Raw genomic sequence first — 23,698 nt, 5'->3', positions numbered from 1 at the left:
TTTGTTCTAAATTGAACCAGTTGAACCAGTGGTCCAATTTAAGTGATTTTAGTAATTTTCTTTTAAGTGTTTAGTGGGGCTGGATTAGGACTCTGTATTGAGTCTATTTCAGCTTCCTAGTCAGTTTAAGTTACCTAATAGGTTAAGGATTGGGTTAGGCCTTTCCTTTTTAGTATAGAAGTATATTTTTGAGTCTTTTATATAAGGTTGTAAGGGGGGCAAGTATTGGACACGAATTTTGATATTAATGAAATGCTTTTGTTACTCTTCTTCTCCATTGAAGATTTTTGTCTTGTGTTTGATCAAGGCTGGTGGGATTAGTGTTTGATCCAATCGACACCTTGCGGTGTGAAGCCCGGGTAGATCGTTTGAAGGAATCGGTGTTTGATCTGATTGACACCTTGTGGTGGGAAGCCCGGGTGGTTCTTTGACGCTTCTTTCAATTCTTTGAGGATCTCCTTCGAGTTCTTTGAACATCAACCAAACAAGCTACTGCCAAGATTTCCCTGCAATGACAGTAAGTTTGATCCATCCCAGCATCATTCTTCTCCTAATCCTCCAAACCACCCGAAAACCCTAATTTTTCCACCCATCTCTTGAAATCATCCTATCTCCCAAAATTCTTAACAAACCATTCAGCTAGCAACTCCTTCACATTATTGGATCAAGTATTCTCCTATCCAATTGGAATACTTGAACCAAGCTGTTTTCCCATTACTCCATTCAAACCACAACATCCCCACCTATTCTGGAGATCATCCCATTACCCAAATTCTTCACAGACCAATCCAACCATCAGAAACACACTATACCTGAATCGAATTTCATTCCCTACACTAGGAATAATCGATCCAAACCCTAGCCCCAAATTCCCACTCTAAACCCTAGATTCCCCTATTTTACTCTTTTCAAAAACCCTAACCTTAACCGATATTGCTGTTAATTCAAATCACCATACTCCCCTTCCATTAAAACATCTCATGACCTTCACTGATAGACTCCCCTACCTCAACTTGACATAACCCATACATCAAACCCTAACCCTAATTTCACCAAAAACCCTATTTTGACCTAGTCGATTCGCTTGTTCATAACAGATCCTGGTTTATTGGCACCTAGTTGGTCCTCATCCAATCTAGGACTACATTACTAACTCCATTGCTTCTTGACGTGTTTCATCCAGCCCAAGGTTATACTTGTACTGATGCTTGGATTGAGATAATATGCTGAAAATTCCATAAATAATTTGTCAGTGTTTATGAATATGTAAAATTGTAAATCGAATGTAAATTAAATATCTTGGACTAAACATATAAAAGAATAAAAAAAACTTACCAACTTTATATAGTGGATGTGACAAGTGCTTCTCCCATCGGTCCTCAATGATTTTGATATACCCCTTCCCACCTCTAGGTATTGTTGCTCTCACTCTAACCTTAATAAATAATTTGTCAGTATTTCTTTCATTAGTTCCATGGCATCATACACATGTGGCAAGGTCGGCTTCTTCTCTGTGTCTACCATCCTTAGAACCCTTACCACTGGATCCAATATAAGAAGGACCCTCTTCAAATCATGTCAGAATTGGTCACTAGAGATGGTAGTCTGTGTTGCCCAACCTCCTGGAGAACCCGACTCTCTCCAACCAAACCACTCCTCGCTAGCAAACATAGATCTCTGGCCAACCATCTTATCTTGAAAGCTTTGTAATGTATTGAAGTTGGTGGCAAATTGAGTAATGTCAGGCCTCACCTAATCCCCTCCACATTTCTCCCTCAATAATTAAAGAATATCCATGGTTATACACAAATATGATCACTTTTCTTCCTTGCTCAACTACACCCGCTACCAAGGATTTTTTACCCATGTCTTTAAGCATGAGGTCGACGCAATGGGCAACACATGGAGTCCAGAAAAGATGCATCCTCTTGCTTTTTCTATTCATCAATTTCTCTCCCACCTTCTTGAAATTACTCCCGTTGTCCGTTACTACTTGGACAACGTTCGCTGGCCCTACTTCCACGATTTCTTTCAACAACTTGTATATGTATTTTATCCTGTTTCTCCTTGGATGCATCCATTGACTTTAAGAAGATGGTTTTGCCGTCACAATAGACCATGTATTTGATGATGGATTGTCTAGTGGGTCTAATCCATCCATCACACATAATAATGAGTCCATATTACTCCCATTTCGGCTTTAATGAGTTGATGTAAATATCAAGCTCCTGCTTTTGCTTGGGCAAATAAACATTCATTAATTCCCATGGACTGAGCCCCTTCACTCTTGCACCAGCCCTCCCAACAGTGTCGATCATAGCTTGGTAATATGTCTCCTGAGCAGCATTAGTTGGGATGCTATGATAGAAGAAGAACTTGGACATTGTATCACCAACTTTCGCTTTCCAACCATCCTCGCACTCTGGGTTCTCCCAAGGCAAATCCCCCTGTCTCTGCTTCTTCCTCTTCTCCCCTGCCGGTCGTGCGTTTGAAACAACAGGTCTAGAACCAGAGCCACCTGCTCCTTTGCACATCTCTATAGCCCTAATCCTTTCCATCTCAGCTGTCATCCGGCCCTCAGGCAAGACTCTCTTGTACTATCTCCACCTTGCCTGTCTCAAAATCCTCCTGCCTGGACATGTACTCATCATCTTTTGGCTGTGGGTGTCTGTCTAAGACTGCCTCATGAAACTCTTCCTTTGCCCTTTGCTTTTCTGCCTTCTTTTAATCTTCCTCCCTTCAAGTGCTTAGACATGCTCTGTTGCACCGCCTAAGGAACTTGTGTGCCTCTGGCCACATCCTTATACCCACCAGCCAAATGTTGCTTTTATTTGGTAGCCCCCTCTAGAATTTAGAACTTTTCTACAATAGTTACATCTTGACTTTTTCTTGTCATTTGACATTGGCTCTCCATGCAGCCATGCTACATCTCCCCCTCCACCTTCAGCCATTGTGCAGCAGTTTTAAACCTTGGCACACTGTTACATCAACAAATGCATGCATTATTAGCTATTCAACATCATTTCAAAGCCCTAAATAAATCATATAGCTAATTATCTATTTCCTATTTCCCCCTTACTTGTATTTTTTCTTTATTAAAATAATTTCTATAATTTTTTCATAAATAATCGTACCATAAGTAATACAAAATTATAATAAATGAAACAAGAATCATCACTTTCCATATTAAAATGCATTAACAATCCTTTCATTAATTTTAAATAATTAAAAAAAAAACATATTTTTTCACTAATTTTTTGGGATTTTTTAAAATTATATTTTAAATTTCAGAAATTAAAATAAATAATTTACTAACTAAAAAAAAAGGACAATGTGAGGCCGTAGATTGGCTAACGGTGTCTAACATATATTAAATTGTGTTCCAAACAATGAGTATAAACCATATTTTTTTGCAACAAAAGTCATTTTATTTTATAGAAAAATACATAAATAATTTAAAAACAGAAAAAAAAATTCCGCCTCCGTCAATCCATAGGTCGATGGACATTGTATCTCATATAATAATTTCATAGTCAACAGACAAGGTTAGATCATGTTTCTATGAATAAAATTGTTTTTGAGACGGAATTTTTACCTAAAAGTGTTATTAAGATGCATTGCAACTCCCAAGAGAGATGTTGAAGCTTCAATGTTGAATGTAGAAGCGTCAATCTTCACTTGGAGCAAGTTGGAGGTGAGATTTGCCAAAAACAAAGCTTCAAAGATGGATTTTCAATTGATCTCCGCGTCTTACCAGTTCGCTAAGTTAAAAAACAAAGCTTCAAATATGGGTTTTCTCTTCACAACAGGCAAGACTAGCGAGATTGGATTGAAATCTTGCCGAAACCATGTATGTAAGTGACTTAAAGATGATTTGGTTCGACCCAGACTGAGATTATTGCCGAGATCTGGCGAGGTACCACGAGATTTTGTACTTTTGATGTGTCGCCTTTAGTCTTGTCTCGAGACCTAATGAAAACGAGTTTTTAGCGAGATCTCACCGAGATCTTGTATCCTAGCAATAGGTGAAATTTTCAACTTTGTAATGCTGGAGTTTTCCCTAAAATCTAAAAATTCCATAAATCTTAATTTGGTAAAACATTGCTAAAAACCCTAAGTGTGGTAAAATATTTATTTGTTTAGATATATAAATTTTTTTTTTTTATTCAGAGCGATTTTGACAGCATTCGTGCACATCAAATAAGGTTTGACCGGAACATAACTCCGTCAATACAAATCAGATTAAACAATCTTGGATTTGTTGGAAAGCTGGTTTTGTGCTCTACCTAATACAAAAAGCCTTATGTAAAAAAAAATTCATTTGACAAGTCAAACTTCTCAGAGGACAAAACATTTCTCTAAATCAAGAGCAGTTTGCTTATAGATACGATCATATTTTCTAAGAACAGTATAAACCAAATGTGAGACTAGGTATACCGGGACAATGAGTTGGAAACTAGATGGGGGTTGATTCTAGTGAAAGAACACAAGGTCTAATAGCAAGAGGAAGAAGGAGAAGTGAAGAAGGTGGAAGAAGAGAGGAAGAGAAAGAAGAGTTGAAAGAAATCGATTGTGTGTGTTGAGTGATTCTCAACACACATATTAGCTTCATTAATTTACTTCTATAAATTACACCGATTTCCCTAGGGAGGGAAATGTAAATAAGAAAAAGAAAGTAGAAATACAACTTTGTCATGTCTTATAACAAGACAGTGACAGAACTACCCTTATACAAAATATTCTAACTACTCTTAACACTCCCCCTCAAGCTTGAGAATAAATGTCATACATTCCCAACTTGCACAATAAGGTACTAAAAAGACCAGGAATGAGACCCTTGGTGAAGATATCTACTACTTGATCACTTGTCTTCACAAAAGGAGTACCAATGCTACCTAAATGCAGCTTCTCTTTGATGAAGTGTTGATAAACTTCAATGTGTTTGGTTCGATCATGTTGATCCAGATTGTGGGCAATACTTATAGCAGCTTTGTTAGTACGATAAAGTCTCATTGGTCCTTTAGTGTCAAAACTCAAGTCTTGAAGCAGTCTCCTCAGCCATATAAGTTCACACACTCCATGAGGCATGGCTTTAAACTTTGCCTCCGCACTGGATCTAGCTACCACTTATTGTTTCTTGCTCCTCCAGGTAACTAGATTACCACCCACAAAATGCAGTACCCAGAAGTAGATCTCCTGTCAGAGACTGAACCAGCCCAATCGACATCTGTGTAACCTTCGATCTTCAAATGGTCATGCCTGGCAAATAGAAGACCCTTTCCTGTGCAGGATTTCAAGTACCTAATGATGCGATAAACCACATCTAGATGTCCACTCCTGGGAGCATGCATGAACTGACTCACCACTCCAACTGCATAAGTGATGTTTGGTCGAGTCAAGGAGGGATAGATTAGTTTCTCAACTAATCTTTGATACTTGCCTGCATCTATAAGAGGAGAACCACATTCATCACCAAGCTTATGATTCGAATCAATCGGGGAGGTTGCAGGTTTACACCCCAGCATTCCTGTCTCTTCCAGAAGGTCCAACACACATTTTCTCTGGCAGATATTGATGCCTTTCCTTGATCTAGATACCTCAATACCCAAGAAGTATTTCAAGAGTCCAAGGTCTTTGATCTCAAACTGTTTAGCCAGATAAGACTTCAATCTGTTTATCTCAGCAACATCATTCTCGACTACTACAATGTCATCAACATAGACAATGAGAGCTGTGAACGTACCATTTCCTCTCATAGTAAACAAAGTGTGGTCAGCTTGACTCTGGTGATAGCCATTCTTTAGGATGACTTGTCTAAATCTCTCAAATCAAGCCTTAGGAGACTGCTTGAGGCTATAGAGAGCTTTCTTCAAGAGGCACACTTTCCCTTCGACTGAGGGACACTTAAAACCAGGTGGGGGCTGCATGTACACTTTTTCTGATAAGTCTCCATGAAGAAATGCATTCTTCACATCTATTTGGTACAATGACCAATCCTTATTAGCTGCCACTGAGAGAAGAACCTTGCTTGAGTTATGCTTGGCTACAGGGGCAAAAATCTCTTGGTAGTCAATGCCATACACTTGACTGTACCCTTTTGCAACCAACCGAGCTTTATATCTTTCCACTATACCATCTGATCTATATTTGATGGTATAAACCCATTTGCATGTAACTGGAATTCTCCCCCTGGGAAGATCAACCCGTGTCCAAGTACCATTCTTCTCTAGAGCCATCATTTCCTCAGACATTGCTTGCATCCATTTTGGATCGGATAAGGCCTCTGTGACATTTTTGGGAATGGAGGAAGAACCAAGGGCAGTGGAGAAAGCAATACCTGTTTGAGATATAGAGTCATAGGAGAAAAACTGGGCTATGGGGTTAGTACAGTCTCTCTTCTCCTTTCTCATAGCAATGGGAAGATTTAATTCAGGAGGAGAAGTGTTACCTGACTGTGGAGAATGAGGCTGAGGATGAGGATCCAAAGAGGGTAGGGTTGCTTTCCTTTTCCCTTCAAGCATTCACCTCTTTTGAATACAACCAACCTTTTTTCCTTGTGCTCTTTTTCCCTACTAGCATCATCATTACCACTAGCATCAACATCCACAACACCATCAGCATCAACAACATCCACTTCGTTGTATTTTCCAATAATAAATAGGAATGGGGAAGCGGAGGTAGGCAAGGGAGATAAAAAAAAGGAGTGACATCTGTAACATCAGCATCCTGTTTACTTCTAGTCATGCTCTCCCCCTGAAGAAGATGCTGAGGGGAAGAAAAAAAAAGCAATCGACTCAAAGAAGGTGACATCTTTCGAGAGGTCGCCTTCGGGAAGGTGGGTGGTAGCATTTATACCCTTTTTTTGAATCAGAGTAGCCCAAGAAGATGCACTTGAGGGTTTTGGGATCAAGCTTGGTGTGGGCTGATTTGTTGACATGATCATAACAAACATAACCAAACACTTTTGGAGACAAGGAGAAGACGAAGGATTGAGGACAAAGAAGTGCCAAGGGAGATTTGGAGCCAAGGAGTAGAGATGGCATCTGGTTAATAAGGAAGGCAGCAGTACGAAGTGCATTAGACCAAAAAGTCTTAGGCACATGCATACCAAAGAGAAGACTCTTGGTGATTTCCATTTTCCAACAAGTGGCAGTTTTTTCTCTCAGCCACCCCATTTTGTTGAGGGGTGTTAACACATGCCAGTTGAATGATAATACCATTATCAGTAAAGAATTGTTGGAGTCCCCCATACATGTACTCACCCCCCTTATCAGACCTAACAATTTGAATTCGAGTACCAAACCGAGTACTGATAAATTGATAAAAATTCTTGAAAGCATCATAAGCATCACTTTTTTGTTTCATCAAAATAGTCCAAGTAGACCTAGAATAGTCTTTCACAAATGAAACAAAGTAACGAAATCCAGACAAAGAAGTAGTGAGAGAAGGCCCCCAAACATCAGAATGAACAAGAGAAAAGGGTACAATAGATCTATACCACGATAAGGATAACATGTTCGACAATGTTTAGCAAAAATACATGGTTCACACTGAAAAACATAAGAAGGAAAAGAAGTAAACAAATGGGGTAACTGTCTCCTCATAACAACAAAAGAGGGATGACCCAAACGTTGATGCCAAAGCATTACAGACTCCAAAGTACTGCGGTTACTCCGACCACAAACATAAGTTGTAGCAATAGATGAACTAGGTAATTGTGGTTCAAAAAGATAAAGTCCTCCTTTCGCAATCCCACTACCAATAACCCTCTTTGTCTCCAAATCCTAAAAAAGACAATTGGAAGGAAAGAAAGTGACACAACAGTTTAAGGATTTGGTTAGATGACTCACAGATAGTAGGTAGTTGCAAAATCAGGGACATGAAGAACAGACTCAAGAGAAATAGAGGGAGTAACCCTCACATTACCCTTACCAGAGACAGAAGAAAGGGAACCATCAACAACCCTTACCTTGTCCCGGCCAGAGCAAATGGAATATAATACTGTGACATACCAGTCATGTGGTTAGAAGTCAATGATCCAAGTAGGAGTAGTAGAAGGTGCAGACGAGGCTTGCAATGCTGAGGTAGAAGAAGTTGACTCTCTAGGGGTAGAACTAGTAGAGGAGTGGCCAAGTTGAGACATCAACCGGCGGAAAGCTACAATATCATCTTGTGAAAGAGAATCAAGGGCAAACTAGGGCCCATATGTCTCAGTCTCAGAAGTCACAGAGTGGGCCCTAGGCCCCTAGCTCCTCCTCGTCTACCACCACGAGCACCAGGTGATCCACCATGCATACCAGGGGCCTGCCCATGAAGAACCCAACACTTGTCCTTAGTGTACCCCAATTTTCCATAGTGATCACATTTAAATTTCTTACGGTGATCACCACGAGTTGGCCATTGGCCTTTCCCCCCACTTCTCCAGTCTTTGTGGGAGCTAGAAACAAGAGCTGATCGCTCCATTGATGGTGTAGTATCCATAATGGCTCTCCTGGTTTCCTCACTTTGCAAGTAACTACACACTTCATCCAAGGATGGAAAGGGAGACCTCCCTAAGATCTGCAGACGAATGGGCTTATACTTTGGATTGAGCCCACCAAATAGAGAGAAGATCCTTTCAACTTCCTGATTCTTGTATACCTTAGCTTCATCTTTAGTGTTGGACAGTCGAAGGTATCTGTAATGATCATATTCTTGCCACCGACTGATAACAGTGTTGTAGTAGTCAGAGTTGCTCCTATCACCCTGTTTCATATTGGTGACCTTTTGGTGGATTGGGTAAACCTTTGCATAGTTACCAACTCGATCAAAGGTCCTGGTGATACTATCCCACATATCCTTTGCAGTCTCCTTGTCCATAAATCTCCTACTTATCTCAGGTTTCATGGAGAAAACCAACCAAGTCATAACTGTGGAGTTCTCAGTCTGTCATTTCAGATATCCTGGATTAGTAGTAGCAGGCTCTTTAATAGAGCCAGTAATATACCCTAACTTTCCCCTATTCCTCAAGGACATCTTCACAGAACGAGACCAGTCCAAGTAGTTGGTTGTGTCCAACTACACAACCGATATTTGGGTGTTGGGGTTATCAAAGGAAGCCATAGTGGGGAAACCACTAGCCGAAATTGGTCCACTGACCTCAGAATCATTCCCAGACATAGTAGACATGGTACCAAAATACCCAACAAATCAGAATAGTGTCTTGCACAAATGGAGAGTAAACACTACCCAAACACAAGTAAGGAATCCGGCAAACAGAGAGCAATACACTGCCCAAGCAGTAACAGCAGCAAAAAGAGAGGATAAATCCTTAATAAAAAACTAAATCAAACACTTCATGTGCATCCCAACTGCATTCCATAACCACCAAAGTCACTTAAGTAGTGTAACTCCATAACTCACAGCAGCCATTCACCATATAACATCCAAAAAACTTCAAACAGAGAAGAAAAAAACACAGCTGACGGTATCTGTGCAGTAGCATAGAAGAGAGATATGCTCTCTAGCCATTCTTCTTTACAAACCGAGCTCTTGGGGACTTAAAAGGGACCCTTGGGCAATCCAAATGGGCTAGGTGTCATAGCAAACCAAGCAGGAAAAAAAAACAGAAACAGAACTGAGAAGGAAAGGCTGGTGGTAATCTGGTTTTACCTTCTAAGAGCTTCAAACAACTTCTACAGCCTTTCAACTCCCTCCATTGAGCCTTGGATTGAAGATTAGAACTCCAATAAGTATTCTAGGTGAAATACTGTACATAGTATGGCCTCTATGGGAACCCTCTACCTTTCTAGGATTCCAAAGAGAGGTGAAGACTAAAGAGAGCAGCTGAGATTGGTCGACTCTCAAACCTGCTCTGATACCAAGTTAGATACTAGATGGTGGTTGATTCTAGTGAAGGAACAAGGTCTAATAGCAAGAGGAAGAAGTAGCAGTGAAGAAGGTGGAAGGAGAGAGGAAGAGAAAGAAGAGTTGAGAGAAATCGATTGTGTGTTGAGTGATTCTCATCACACATATTAGCTTCATTAATTAACTTCTATAAATTACACACACCTCCCTAGGGAGGGAGATGGAAATAAGAAAAAGAAAGAAGAAATACAACTTAGTCATGTCTTATAACAAGACAGTGACAGAACTACCCTTATACAAATATTCTAACAACTCTAACACAATGACCATTTCCAAGAACAGTATAAATCAAATGTATGTTTTTTTTTTTTGCGCCCTAGCTAGTTCCTAGCTTCGGCCTTGTTTGCCCTTGGGCTTGTATATTCCTTCTCCTTTCTTAGTAATTAACTTTTTATTCATCCAAAAAAAAAAAAATGTATGTTTTTGATTGATTTAGACTTCCAATAGCTTGCTTCTTCAGTTCTGCTGTCTTCTAGTTTTATGTTGATTTTTGATGACTTGATGTGACTAAATATTGATTTTTGATGACTTGATGTGGCTTAATGTTGATTTTTGATGACTTGATGTGGCTTAATGTTGATTTTTGATGACTTGATGTGGCTTAATGCTGATTTTGATGATATAAGATATAAATTGTAGCATACTAAATAATGTTAGAAAAGAAGGGAAATAAAAAATAACACTTGGGCGCCTTGGTCGCCTAGGCAACACCTAGGCGGGCGCCTTGTCGCCTAAGCACTTAGGCATCCTTCAATCGCCTTGGGTCGCCTTGACAACTATGCTCTGGAGAGTGGAAAATAGAAGGAAGTCTAGGTTGGTGAACTTTTAAAATTTTTTATACATAAGAATGTGATGCATGGCCAATTCAATATCTTTTTGTGTCTAGCAGATCACAAAAATATTTTGTTTTGTTGATATTTTGAATTCTTTCATTTTCCATGGATGTTCCTCAATTTAACTAAACCCAGCTATGAGCTTTTTCCCAAGTAAATGGGGTCAGCTAAATGGGTCCTGTACTATTCAGCTCTGTTGAAGCAATGCTTTTTGTTAGTCCAAATTTCATATTTTCTCATCACTTAATTTGTAGTCATTCTTGGCCCACTTCTTGTGATGTATATCCCATGACTGGCCAGAAGAAGAAGCAGAACCAGCCCATCAAACCCATGGTTCGAGAACTCGCGAGATCTCGCCGAGTTTCTCGGTTTTTCAAAATCTCGAGTCGTAAAAGTGCATTTTCTCGGCGAGATCTCAGTATCGTCTCGGCCCAGACAAATAGGTCCAATTTCCTTTTTTTTTTTCCTGATTTTTGTAATTATAAAAATGCAATATCTCACCGAGATCTCGGTATGGGTTATGGATATGTGTTTTGACCCATTTTTTGTGCCCAGTTGACCCATCTAACAAAACCACTTAAACTAAGCTATGGACAGAACTCGAAAATCTTGCTGAGTTCTGTCCACAGCTCTAAAGAAAGGGAAAACAGCCCTCTCCCTCAAATTTCTTCCTATTTCCTTCAAATCTTGGGTGGATTGCATGGTTTCAAGTGAGATTCAAGTGCTAAATTGAAGATTCAACTCCAACAGTCCAAGAATCATCACCTATTTGTAGAATGGGCTACCAAAGTAATTCCATGACATGGGAATTCTTTGTGCATCAATATGGGGATGAAGTTATTGCTCGATCACATTTTATGTAACAAATTCAGTGAACATTGATGTAATGTACTTTTTATTTGAATGTTTTGATTGATATGTACTAATTAGAATGTTTTGATTGCTAATTTGCTATGTTTTACTAAATTATGTGTAGAGTAGGTTGTTTTAGTACGACTCGTCGCCTACCAATCTATGGTCCAAAGTGAAACTCATATTTGGACTTGTTTTTTTGGGAAATCTGGGCATGCCATTGTGTTTAAATGGCCTGAAATAGGCTGAATACCAAGTTTCAGACCCAAAATATGTGTAAAACCCACCGAGTTAGGGGTCCGAGTCAAAAAAAAAAATGCAGCAACTCGCCGAGATCTCGGCTCGACTCGGTTTCTGGCTGGGCCGAGATGCCACTGAGACCCGAGTTTTAGAACCTTATTCAAACCAATCCTGATGGCCAGATCTAGCCAGCTCGAACCAACCCAGCTGGCCTTCTAGAAGAACCAAGAGTATGCCACGATTTTGACAAGACTAGTCTTTGACGAGTCAAATCCCCAGCTACCTAGTTTCTATTTTAGTGTCCTTTCTTTTATTTTAAAAGGCTGGATTATAAGTAGTTCTAATTCTAGTTAGTTTCTATTTTTAATAAGTTGCCATTGTCACTAGTTGCTAGGTTTTGGTAGTTTCTATTTCCTTAATAAATATTTTTAGTTAGCCTATTTTTCTACCTTCTATTTTGTAAGCTTGCCTAAGCTATTAACAGGCCCCCTATTGTAAGGATTGAAGAGAATTGAGTAATAGAATTTTGAGGCCATGCTTGTCATTGGTTATGGGAGAACATTCACTGTTCAACAGCTGGGATAGCTGTGGGTGAGAGGCCCAGGGCTGAGAAAGCCCATCCCTACCCCCTTTGTCTTCTCCTTGGCTCCTACTCCTACTCTACTCGATCTCCCCTTGTGCTACTGTTCCTTTGTGTCTAAAACAAGTACTGCTGGAGAGCCTCTTGAAGACTAGAATCGAACCTCCAATCAAACCCAGATCTATTGCTGCTGTATCCAACTAAAAGAAGGCCCTGCACACCCTGCGGCTCTGCTATTCTGCCCAGTTTCTCCTTCAACTTCAGGTTCTAATAACTCTGCTACAAGGCTTCTGAATTAGCAGAGGCTTGGAGGGTTGAATCACACAACCAGGAGCTCCACTCGATCCGTTGTTTGAAGACCCAGTTTCCACTGGTTTGCAAGATCTGCTACAACCTTCTAATTTTAACTCCATCTCATATGTCAGTTGTTAGCCATCAGAATAGGCTGAGATTTGGAGCACAGATCCTTCACACCCCCTTCTCCTCTCGATCCCTATTGTGCCTCCTATCTCCTGCTCCTGTTGCTGCCTCAGCAATTCTTCACTTGAGCTAGGGTTTTGACCCCTTTATGACCTGCTGCTGTGTCTATTTTATTTTCCCTGTGAACAACCAAGGTTCTCTCTATCACAGCCTTTGTTTGTGCCTTCTATTTGATGCTGTTACTTCTGAAACCCTACTGTGATTCTCAGTTATTTGATTGTTTCCTCCCACCTAAGTCTGAATCTCTTTACCTGAGTTTATTCGAGTTTTTAGGACTATTATTGGGTCTGTTACCTTTGGTATACGGTCTTACATTATCTTGGTTGTTTAACTCCTCTAGTTGGCAGCATGTGGTTCCTTCTGACCAGTGCACTTGGTGGTGCCTGCTACAAATGCACATACCACCTCAAGCAGTTCTCCTTTAACTTATATCCTATTGGCACCTACTCATGGAAGTTCCTATTTGTTAATTGCATTTTTCTGCTAAAATTCTAAACTTGATGGTATTGGTGATTGACTTTGAAAATGTCTCAGATACGTGATTTTTTCATGGTACTTAAAGTAGTGTACCGGTAAAAGGCAAGATATATGTAAATCTTTCTTGGTGTTAACGTTTGGGCACTCCTTTCTATAAACTTCTACTAAGGTGGTGAAGCCACTATCCTTGGGTTCTGAATTGTTAGTTCTTAACATTTTTAGCAATTGAAGATTTCTTCTCTAAGCATTTGAACTGTATACGTATACGACTGATGTATAACCCTGTCTTCTAATACATTGCTATGGTGCTAGAGGTATATACATTGGTGTTCTATCTCTATGGTGTGTGCTTTCTGAAGAATGTCAAATCATTTGAGAAGGATTGAAGTATTTTTGTGGCTGCTGTTTAATGTCGAATTTCTTTTTCTTTGTTATTGTTGGAAATAATATTGGATTTTTTTGGGATGGATGATAAAGGTGGAACAGCGTTTACCCATCCAAAGTATGTTGGTTTCAAAGGTTCTATTTATCTGAGTGGAATGAATGGGTGCTCTGCTGGATAAGACCTTCATCCGGAAAAATTAGAAGGTTGACTTGCTTGTTGGGTGTAAATGGCCTAGGCTTGAGCCCTATCATTTGCTAAATTTTGAGTGGATCCAGTCCAAGCTCTGGACTAATGTAATTCAAATTGTCCAAAATCTGAACTACTTCAAATGCTGGTCCATGCGTACTTCGGCTTTCTGGGTTTTGAGTTCAATGAGACGTGTTCATCTCATTAATGAAGTGAGACGAAAAGTAGTAAGATATTTTCCTCCTCTTCTTCCTAGTGAGTGGTTAGGTTTAGTCTTTGCTAGTCATAGCCTCATAGGTACTACACTATGCTTTTTTAATATTATGGTTATCTTTATGTGGGATCTCATTTACCCTGGTTAGGTTTAGTCTTTGTTTGTCATAGGCTCATAGCCTCATAGGTACTACTACACTATGCTCTTTTTTAATATTATGGTTATCTTTATGTGGGATCCCATTTACCCTGCAAAAGGGGAGGTAGGATCGGGTAATGGCCTTGCACATACTCTACTCTCCTAGTCATTACAAATCTCTTACCCTTACCCTACAGGTATGGATAACAGGTAAGATATGACATTACCTGGCACATGAATGGGTAAGGCGGATAAACCTAAATTCAAATCAGATTCCACCTGTTTTCCTAATTTACAGTGTAATTGTTTACCTATATGTACAAAATACTACATTATTACCTAATAAAACCTAATAAACAACCACAAATGTAACTGAATATGTGGGTCCAATATGTAGGCTGGGCTAAATAAATCTTATAAGTTCTGTGTATGTATGTGGGTAAACAGGGAGTCTAGGTGATTGCCCAGTGAACTGAGTAAACATGTGATTAGGGGTCTTGGATGCCCTGCTAGTTTCATTACATGTTTGACATGGACGGTAGGGAGAAAAAGTTACTGAACATGCTTAACCACAGATATGTGTATTTGTCTCTCTAAGCTTAAAAGTCAAAGTTTGCTCTCTAAGGCTTGCAGACTTGAGCTTGAAGATTGAGCTCATGGCATTTTGTGAGCAATCTTGATCTTAATAACTTGATATTGGATTCTACCATTTGCACTTTCCTTTTAATGTACAAAATAAATGAATAAACTTGGTAGGATTATATAAAAAAATGTACCATAATTGTGTATATTCGAGAATTAGTGTAAAAAATCAGTTCCTTAGGCAACTAAACATGGTAGGGTGTAGAGCACATGTATGAAATCTCTTGAAGAGGCGTCATACTACAATTCAATAGGCAGTGTCTACTCCTAAAGTAGGGGAGTGGGTGGGAGGGAAACAGAGGGTGTGCCTGCCCCAAAATTATGTCTAAGGCTTTGTTTGTTTCACTGTAAAATATTTTACTGAAAAATTATTAGCATTAATAAAATATAAACTGAAAAATTATTAGTATTTATAAATATGCAAGAAAGTTCTGGTCCACCAACTTGCTAACTAACATTGTGGTCTGGACTTTGGAGCATTAGACCACTCAAAAAAAAAGGCCGTACCTAGTGCACAAGGCTCCCGCGTTTAGCAGGGTCTAGGGAGGGTCAAATGTACACAGCCTTACCCCTGTTTCCAGAGAGGCTGTTTCCAGGACTTGAACCCGTGACCAAGTGTTCTGCAAGTGAGCATCAGACCACTGAAATGGAATAAAATCCGCCCCCTATTGGACGAATCGTCGAAATTACCATCCCTTTTTCTTTTTTCCCCTATTTCGCCCCTGAATCTTCATGGTCTGCTGACCAATGAACCCCTTCCCATAAAATATTTTTATATTTTTCTGCCATTTTACATTTTTTTGTCTGGACATGACAAGGAAGCATGTTTAGGTTTTCTTAAGAATCTGATCATATGATTTAGGGGGAGTGGGTCTTCATGGATGCCAAGTGTACCAATGATCAAGAGACTTTTTGGGAAAACAACATCCTGAAATTCAAAATGGAAGTTGTTTTCCTGCTATTGTATTGCACTTCAGTAGAAGTTTGTGTTGTAATATGGGTATAAGGGTAAAATTGTTTTATTGTCATTGTACCTCACATCTTATTATTACAAATAAAGGTGGACTGGTGTCTCATTGACACAAGTCACAATTCCAAAAACCATCATGGTATCAGAGCTCTTGGGAGATCGACCTAGGGATTCACAAAGCCGCCGCCGCCATCTCTCTCCTCTCTCATTCTCTTTCTCATTTTTTCTTAGCACCGTCACCACCTAACCACTGTTGTCGCCCTCCAACTTACCACCGCCGCCACACCTTGCTTGTCCCTCTCTTTCGGTCTCCTTTCTAGCCGCTCACCGAGAGGCAAGGAGTTCCGCCTCCCTTCATCTGCCACCCCTCGGTGGTGCTTTTCTCCACCGTCAAGGGTTTTTTCCCTCTTTGTTTGGTCGATCAGCCTTTATTCATGATCTAAAAAGGCTGTGTTTTTTTGTCCTGTGAAGTATTTTGCAAATCTGTTGATGATCTAGTTTTTTCCCTTCAGGTATGTGGTTGATTATCCCGTTTTTTGTAACGATGTCAAATCTTTCTTCTGCCACATCGGGAATAGAGGGGCAAGCTCACGGTTCTCATGATGGCTTCCCTACCTTCCTTGTTTGCTCCGTCTGTTTGGATGGAAGCAATTATTTGATGTGGTCTAGATTCTGTTATCTCAATATCGACTCCCGCGGGTATTTGGGTTATCTCACTGGTGCGAAGGAGAAACCCACCACTACAGTTCCTGAACAAGACGAGTGGAGTTCTTCCAACTCCCTAGTGATGTCCTATCTTATTAGAAGCATGACACCTCAACTTACTCGTGGTTATCTCCCCTATTAGACACAGTTGCAAAAATTTGGAAGGCTGCTCAAGAGACTTATTCGCAAGTTTGGAACGATGCACAGGTCTATGAACTGGGTAAGAGACTTCATGAGAATATGAGATCAAGTAGAAGGAACTCAGTATGTTCCAGTACTACTCTGGGTTGAGCAGCTTGTGGTAGGAATTGGATTTTATGATACATTCCGGGCCTCTACCCTTGAAGATGTGATCAAGTTCAAGAAACTTGAAGATAAATTCAGGGTGACTTAATGTGGAGTATGATCAAGTCCGTGTCTAGGTTCTTAGCAGGGATCCATTTCCCACTTTGGAACAGGCTTTACTCCGTGGTTCAACTCGAGGACAGCCGTCGGGTTGCTATGCTGCCCCCTTCTTCCAAAGGTCGATTGGCTCTTCTATCTAGTCCTCCTGTGTAATCCAAAGGTGGTTTTTTCAGTCCTATGCCTTCTGTTAAGGGGGAGTCTCCAATCCAAGGGAAAACTCCTGTTGTTGATCCACCCATTGTCCATACCTACACTCATTGTGCTCGTGGGACGCAAAATAGATACCACTATAGTTGCTCCAGATCCACCGACTCCTCCTATATTGGATCAACCATCTTCAGATAATCTTTCTCCACCACTTCCTATTATTTCAGATCCTTCTTTAGATTTGTCCATTGCTGCCTGTAAAGGGGTTTGAGCTTGTACGCAACATCCCATTTCTCAGGTTGTTTTGTATGAGTCTCTTTCCCCTTTATACCGTGCCTTTATTTCATCTTTGTCCTCTATTTCTCTTCCCAAAACCTGGCAGGAAGCTCTTCGAGATCCAAGTTGGAAGGTAGCCATGATCGAAGAAATGCATGCTTTGAAAAAAATGGCACTTGGGATTTAGTATCTCTACCTCCGCGAAAAAAGACAGTCAACTGCTAATGGGTGTTTGTTGTCAAATAGAATTTGGATGGCACTGTAGATAGGTATAAGGTCCGGTTGATTGCTAGGGAATTCACATAGACCTATGGCCTTGACTACCAAGAAACGTTTGCCTTGTTGCAAAGATGAACACGATTCGTGTTATTTTGTCATGTGCAGTCAACCTTGGATGGGAGTTGCAACAATTAGATGTGAAAAAGGCATTTCTCTATGGGGAATTGGAGGAAGAAGTATATCTGGATATCCCTCCTGGTTTTACCACTTATGAGACTGGCATGTTAGGGTGTAAACCGTCAGATACTCCTCTTGAAGCAAATGCTTGTCTCTCTAGTAAAACGGGTGACGCTGTGGACAAAGGGCAATATAAGAGGTTAGTTGGGAAGCTGATCTATATTCCCCATACTCGACCAAACATAGCCTTTGTTGTCAGAGTGGTCAGTCAGTACATGCATGACCCATTTACTTTCCATTGGGATGCTGTGATCTGTATCCTACGGTATTTGAAGGCTACTCCAGCCAAAGGAATCTTGTTTTCGTCTCATGATCATCTGCGAGTGGAGGCTTTTACAGACTTTAACTGGGCTAGTTCTCCTGATGATCGACGGTCGATTTCTAGTTACTGCACCTTTGTTGGAGGCAATTTGGTCACGTAGCAAAGCAAGAAACAGATTGTTGTTGCCCGGTCCAGTGTTGAAGCCGAGTTTCGTGTCATGTCCCATGGAATTTTTGAATTACTGTGGCTCCAGGGATTGTTGAAAGACTTGGGTCTTAGTACATCATTACCAATGATGCTTTACTGTGACAACAAGTCTGCTATCAGTATTACCCATAATCCGGTCCAGCATGACATAACCAAGCATGTGGAGATTGACCGCCATCTCATCAAAGAGAAGCTGGAACAAGGACTGATTTGCACTCAATTTGTCAAGTTTGGAGACCAGTTGGATGATGTTTTTACCAAGGGTTTAAGTAATACAGTTTTTGGTCCTCTTGTATGCAAGTTAGGCATGTGTGATACCCATGCACCAACTTGAGGGGGGGGGAGTGTTGTAGTATGAGGTATAAGGGTAAAATTGTCCTAAGGAGTTATGTAATGTTGCCCTAGGGGCTTTATTGTCTTTGTACCTTACATTTTATTATTATAAATAAAGGTGGACTGGTGTCTCTTTGACACAAATCACAATTCCCAAAACCATCAGTTTGTTTTCTTTTCCTTTATACTTCTGAAATTTTGTATTAGTTTTTAGCAAATCCTGGAAAAATTTTTGCGTTAAAACAAACGGGGCCTAAGGAAGGATCTTGTGAAAGACCTTTTCCTATTCCTGGATGTGAGATTAATGAGTGACCCTTGTTTAAATGTTTGAAACATTATCGAAGGTTGAAGTCTCAATGACACACAGTTGTGACCTAGATTGGGGTCTAGGACCCACATTACAAAACATAACTCCATATGAACTGATCTGGCAGTGAGATTGGGTCCGTGTTTGGTTGTGTGCTGAGGAAGCTGTTAGACACCTCATTCCACCCGGTTAAACTGGACTTCACACTTCCTTGAAGGGGTAGCTTGGGATGTGTATGGGGTGGTTTAAAAAGAACTTTTGGGAAAATTCCAATATACATACATGTATAACTCATGCACTTTTAGCCAGTTGTACGTCTTTTTTTATAGGTAAAAAAGAAATTCTATTACTAAGAGCAAGGGAATCGGAACATATTATACAATAGCAACAATGAAAAGTGCATCAATTTTGGCAATAAAGTTACTTTTGGGCCAATTGTACAGTTTTAATACTGAAACCTTTACTTTTTAAGTTTGACCAATGAAGTTCTCATTACCTTTCAAAAAAAGAAGGGAAAATGCCTAAGGTTGCGAAGTTCCATATTTGCAGGTGAAGAGTGATATTGCGCACCATATTATAATCTTTGATACAGTGTAATGCTTGTTGTACTTGATCTTGGTGTTAACTTTGGCCATCGTGTTGTTGACGAATACTTAGGTTTATTCTTCTTTAGATGCCATATACCGCTTATTGTATGCACTATACACATAAAATCAGTTTTTTGGATAATTCTTTGAAATGATATTCTTTTGATATTATCTGCTTGTATTTGTTTATCCTTTGCATTTGATTTATGTAATTGCACCTCTATCGAAGCTTCCATTAGGGTTCCTTTTCGTTTTGCCAACTTAAAGGCTAGTGCCGTTTGAAGTCAATGGGAAGAATATATCTTGGATGAGTATTCAGTCACATATCATGGAATTGAAATATTGTGGATGGTCAATTTTCTGACTGAAATGGCTGGTGATACGGCAATTTTAGAACTTATTTGTCACGGTTGCCTCAACATTGCTCAGATGGCAATAGAAGAGGTGTCTTATTGGAAATACCATTCCTTCTCTTTGAAGCTCTCTTCATAAATTATTTGAAATGGTTGTATATAAATTCACAGATTTCTAGACTGGTTAGAATTGTTGTTGTAATTTGCGTTTCTTTTCTAATGAGCAAGAGTTTCTCCTTTTGGGCCTTTTTGATATTTTGGAGAAAGTACTACCAATATATATATATATATATGGAGAAAGATTCGTTGGCGCACAACACCTTCATGATTTGATGTTAATGTGGAAAACATGTGCTGTGATAAAAAAAAAAAAAAAAGCTGCCGTTTTTAGACTAGCTTCTTGTCTTGGATGTTCTAGATCCCACCCCCTCCCCCCCTCTCAAAAAAAATAAAAAAAATAAGTAGAGCCATAGAGGTAGGGAGCACTACTTGTATATATGGGCTGAATGACCCCAAGAACTCCACATATGTGGCCTGAATAACCCTGATTTACTCCATTTTATTGTTTAGGTAAGGATCAATTGTTGTCACGAAAATAGAAAAGGAATGCCTGAGCTGACAGATGAAGTGAAGCTGCTGTCTTATATGAACTGCAGATTTTGCACCAATAGTGCTGCATTTTAGTTGAGTACCAAGATTGTGCTGCAGGAATGGCACCAAGAAGATAATTGTAATAGTGTTATTGCCATGATATAAGAGCATGTGCTTTGCACCATGAAGGGATGTGGCTGGGGAGAAGCTGTCTTGCATTCACACTGTAGTTGAAAATGAGAGTAGAGTCTTCATAGGGGAAGGTCAAAGAAATGTGATGAAATAAAAGTGTTCATTTTGTGGGTACAGGGAAATTGCTGACGAATATCAACCAGATTGAATGGATGTAAATGTTTTCATATGGTTACTCCGTTAAGATGGTCAAATACTATGGTTATTGGTGGACATATGCTGATTAATATCAACCTGATTGAATGTGTATTTCATTGGTTTTGGTTTGTGTCAAGTGCTTCCTAGTGAATTATGACAGATCCAGGCAACATGAGAACTCCAAAATGGATCGAATGATCTTGGCCTCTTATATCCTCTTTGTTTTTTGTTGGGTAAATGGCCTCTTATATCCTGAAAGGCTATTATATGGTTTCCTAGTACTTCAATTGCCTAGTTGAATGAAATACAATTGGCATATACTAGCTGTCATCGAAAGTTAATGGAAACAACATTTCCTCGAAAGTGGTTTGCTTAATGCATAGGTATTTCCTCACCCAGGTTTTCTTGATGCACAGTTATTTGAACTATGCTACAATTTGCAGATGAAAGTGGCTAAGTGCAGGTGCTACAATTTGTGATTGGTGTTGGGCTGTGAGCCTGCTTTATTTGTGCACTTAAACCTGAACAGAGGTGGATTGATTTCAAATTCATCACTCATGATTCCTGCTGTTTTACAATTTTTTTACGAACCTACTATTCAAACTAAGGTTACTGGATCATGGGACATGGCGGAGTCAAGCAACAGGCTTTTGTGTAAACTTAGATAGTGTTACTCAACTTACATTTAAAAGAGATGAGATTGGAGCCTCAGAGTCTCGACATTGGCTGCAACAGTAAGGTCGAATAGTTGAGTTCCCTTTGCTTATCATAAGCACACTTGCAGAGGAAGTACAAAAGCCGGAGGGTTCTTACTGAACCGCTGCTTTATTCCGAGACAGTCCCTAGGGGAGCTTGTAAGCTTTGACTTGATGAACGATGGTGGTTTTGGAATGGAAAATGATACTCATGGCCTTTATTTGGAATGCATTAACGATGAAACTAAAAGCTAAGGCCTGTTTGATTAGATTTGAAATAAAGTGAAGTAATGTTAAAACTAAAACAAAATCAAATTTTTTGCAACGATTACATAGAAAAATTGTGCAGCACTTGAAGCATATTAATATAGAAGCTAGAGCTATATTTGGTTTCATGCGGTAAAATTTCTCAGGTCATTGACACTGCTATACCTTTGGAAAAAACCGAGTCTTCAATAACTATGTCTGGCTGATCCAGAGCCACTGATAATACTTCTAATATCTAAAAGAAAATATTTGATAGTTAAAAAACAATAAAATATCCAATATCCAAATCGGTTACATTCATTGTTTAGAATATGAATGTATTATCTCATTACCAAATACGTCCATGAAATGTTTCTACTTTCATGAGTAAACACACAACCTAACAATAATGTTAAGGATGACACATTACCTAATCTTTTGCATCTAATTAGACATTTTAGTGAAGGGAAAATCTTCTTGTAACCAAGGTTGGTGGAAAAAACAAGTCGTAACCTTACTTTTTTACCCTTTTAGTATAGAACTTTTTGTCATTTCACATGCCTACTCAAAATATGTGCAGCTTTTAATAATGACATAATGACAAATCACTGTCAAATTATTTTGAAAACCCTTTCTTACGCTCCATTAAATAACTTTTGGAAATAAAACAAAGGGCAATTAAAAGAAGGTTACAACTTCTCACTTCACCATTTTGGTAACAACAAGATGCACCCTTTTAGTAAAGAGAGACTACTTTGTCCTGATTGATTAATATTAAAACAGTTTTAGATTCATGCTTTTCATGCTAGAAGATTTATCCACAAGTTACAACCTACTAACTAAACTGCCATTTTGGACGGCAGCCAAAACGTCTGGCTTCAAGGTCACCCATTTTGGCGTTTTTGGGCTTTTGGGACAGCTCCTTCCTGCCACCATCCTGATGGAAAAACATTTTCCAAAGCAGTGACAGCGTTCATCTATTTACTTTGTGTTCCTAAACTTCCTATCTTAGATCGTTCTTCAAAGCAATGATAATTTAATAATGTGTCTGACAGAATTTTTTTTCTGAAATATCAATAAGTTATATTACCCTTTTTCTCCAAACAAAATAAATATTTCCATCTTCTCAATGTTCCAGATGTTTTCCATGAGTTCTAATTTTTAAATAGCATGTAGAACATTTCCTACATGTTTCTAATTTTTAAGCTACAAACATTTCAAGGGTATGATCCATCCAAGAGGTGGCTCATTTATGCAATTTCTATTCACTTTTCCTGACTAGAGGAGTTCACTCAAAAGTCAAAACCTCACTTTAGTAAAGCTTACAAGAACAAGACAAATGAAAGTGTGCAGCCACATTCTGAAAAAGTAAACATATTGATAACACAACTTCAAAAGAAATCAAGGTTCTGAGATGTGTGTAAACTATGACCAGATCATAAACAGTAGGTATATTTTGATTCCACATTCCACTATTTAACAATGTCAAAAGTTGCTTTAGACGAGCCAACCTGATAAGCTTATCACGATTGCTCACCAATTTTAAGCCACGTGGCAGGATGATGTGGCAATTCTGACCATTGGATAGATAAGTCTGGATTGGATTAGCCACATTCAAATTTCAGGACCTAATTTAATCGAACACCCTCTCGTATATAGGCATGCATCCATGTATCTTTCAGCCATCTGTGTATGCCCATGCACCCTCTTATAGTACCTAGATTTTCAGAGCTTTATTTGCCACTTGGCGAACTATGTTTGGGCTGAAACCCAACCCATAGGTTGGGGACTTTGAGGCCTACCTATCCACAAAAGTTAGGCCCCTCTGATATGCCATGTGGCAGAAACTTGGGCCATCCTGATAAGCATAGCAGGACGGCCCATCCTGGGTAACT

General features: G+C 39.4%; 1 protein-coding gene across 1 annotated transcript in view; it reads left to right on the top strand.

The window, feature by feature from the left end:
* Positions 1-20,990, top strand: part of LOC122660456 — a 31,880-nt gene extending 10,890 nt beyond the window's left edge. The window contains exon 3 of the mRNA XM_043855766.1: positions 20,512-20,990. The gene's annotated coding sequence lies outside the window, so the exon portion shown is untranslated. The remainder of the gene's footprint in view (positions 1-20,511) is intronic.
* The last annotated feature ends 2,708 nt before the right edge of the window (positions 20,991-23,698 follow it).

Source organism: Telopea speciosissima, chromosome 4, assembly GCF_018873765.1.
Source record: "Telopea speciosissima isolate NSW1024214 ecotype Mountain lineage chromosome 4, Tspe_v1, whole genome shotgun sequence".
NCBI lineage: Eukaryota > Viridiplantae > Streptophyta > Magnoliopsida > Proteales > Proteaceae > Telopea > Telopea speciosissima.
Note: the sequence above shows the minus strand (reverse complement) of the source record. Positions and strands in the feature narration are given on the sequence as shown.